The sequence below is a fragment of the Formica exsecta genome, unplaced genomic scaffold, assembly GCF_003651465.1.
Source record: "Formica exsecta isolate Colony F162 unplaced genomic scaffold, ASM365146v1 scaffold1402, whole genome shotgun sequence".
NCBI lineage: Eukaryota > Metazoa > Arthropoda > Insecta > Hymenoptera > Formicidae > Formica > Formica exsecta.
This window is the reverse complement of record NW_021848731.1, coordinates 21273-23832: the sequence shown is the minus strand read 5'-3', so window position 1 is coordinate 23832 and position 2560 is coordinate 21273.

Here is a 2560-nt window from a genome sequence, read left to right as displayed (position 1 = left end):
GCTTCGACGAGAATCCCAGCAGCGATCCAATGTTGTTGGGTTTGTTAAAGTTTACTCTGAAAGCGCACTTGATCTCGCTATTCATCGTATTGTAATTAGCACGGAGCACTATCGGGTATTCTACAGTTTCGTCTTCGTCACCGTTCGCTCGAACGGTCCCCTCTCGCAATATCACCGTGATATCATCGCGTTTGTCGACACGATTGCTGGAGCGAACTACGCGTCGCGGACGTTTCTGTGAAATTGCACGTTTCAAAAACTCGTGTATTGCGTGTATCTCGTACGATCCCTCGGGAATCGTAATTTCCGTGTCATCCTCATCGAAATAAAATTTATTATTCGAGGAATTCACGTTCGACATCGTATGATAAGTCTCAAAATTCGTTAGACCGAGCTCGTAATCACCGTCGCTCAAATCTATGGCTGGATGGTAGTGTGCCGCGAGGACGCTACTCTAGCGTGAATGCGTGAATATCATAGACATGTCGGCAAAAATGTTTAACGAATACTGAGTCTTAATGGCGCATCGTCAGGCTTTAAATTCAGTCGTCGACCCGTCGACCGTTTGGAGAAACCGCAGACACAATTGTCCGCAGATGCGAAGATTATCAAAACCGTCGAAATATATAGCGCGATTTCCCCTCTTTGCGTACGCTACCCAATGAGTACCTGGTCCTTTGGTACTATCCAAATTCACGATGCCGCTCTCGTTTCGATATATACCACCGATCGGTAACGAATCACGCATGAAAACCCCTCTAAAGTACGGTATACGCATACGTTTCGCCAATTGTTCTAATTGTATGTTCGTTGTCACACCCGTGGGCATTTTTAGCGTCTTTTCGACGTTTTTTTTTATCATTGCCACTCCTTGTCCACGTTTGTACGGGACGAGATACAGTTCCTGTCCGTATTTGTACGGAGCGAGATAAAGTCCGCGACCTTCCATCGCGCGATCGTGACGTTGCAGCTCCTCCAGCTGACGCCGCGCGGCTTTGCTGTCGTTCACCGCCTTGGCCACGCCAGCCGCACCACCGATCAAGGATCCGAGCGCGCCGAACATCGGTAGAATCGGCAATACACCGCCTCGTTTCGCTGTCGGAAGTATCCGTTTTTTCGTTGGCCTTTTCCGCGTAGTCCTCATCTTCGTCTTCGTCTTCATACCCATGCCGATCTTTGTCTTGGCTTTCATCGCTGCCCAAACAGCTGTGGCTGCGGCTCTCTCACCGAGAGTCGAATCTTTCGCGACGATGCGAGTTCGCGCTTTCTCGGCGAGTATCCTGTCAGCCGCGTGTCTCTCGATGAGATCGGTGTTCCGGGAATACGCTGTATCGTGCTCGCGACAGGCCGCATCCAATGGATTTATACCCCGATCGCCTCTCGCTAATAGCTTCTGTAGCCGCGTGCCCGGGCCGCAAAACTGATAGCCGGGGATATGTAACTCGAAAGGAAGGGCGTTTATCGCGCGATTTAATAGGCCTCTACCTATTTTCGTTGACATTCGCCGCAATCTTTTATCAACGGTGCTGGACCGTCGATGTGCGTTCGCTGCCACGGTTGATTGTAATGTTCGTAACAGCGACGATATTGTTGAACCTCTAAATCCGCCTTTATATGTTCCGGAAGCTTGTCCCACAGGTAGTGGACGTGATCGCCGCACATTCGCAGCAGAACGACTTTCGGCACAAATTGTAACTGTTCGGCGCTCAAATCGCAAATATCGGAAGGTCTCGACAGCAGGACGAACATTTTTGTTACTGAGCGATTCGCGGTTCCGCGCACCTATAAATAGGCGTTCGATCCAGCATTCCTCAGTCGACGGTGTGAAAAATGAGATTCGTGCGACAACCTTTGGCGATACGCGTAACGAATTGCGACGACAGATTACGATCGATGGGGGACAACGCGGAGATGCGCAAGCATGGTACGATGCTACCTACTACTATACGCGCGATCGTTTGTGGCCCCTCGAATTGCGGTAAAACCAACGTTCTGATAAGCCTCCTGGAAAATCCGCACGGTGTACGTTTCGAAAACGTGTACGTGTACTCAAAGTCGTTGCAACAGCCGAAATATCGATATCTGGAGAATTTGCTGACATCGATCGACGAAATCGGCTACTTCACGTTCTCCAACAACAGTGACGTCATTCCGCCGAGCGAGGCGCGTCCAAACTCGATCTTCGTGTTCGATGACGTGGCATGCGATAAGCAAGATGCGGTGAGAGAGTACTTCTCAATGGGTCGACACTCGAGCGTCGACTGCTTTTATCTCTGTCAGACGTACGCGAGAATACCTAAACATCTGATACGCGATAACGCGAACCTGCTGATCCTGTTCAAACAGGATGGTACCAACCTGAAACACGTGTACAACGATCACGTGAATACCGACATGTCGTACGATGAATTTTGCGCGTTGTGTCGCGATTGTTGGCAGTGCAAGTACGGATTCGTAGTGATAGACAAGGACAGCTCGCTCAACGATGGTCGATACAGAAAAGGATTTAACGTGTTCGCGATACCGCAAAACGATTAGTCGTTGCCGATACTTTGTCGGG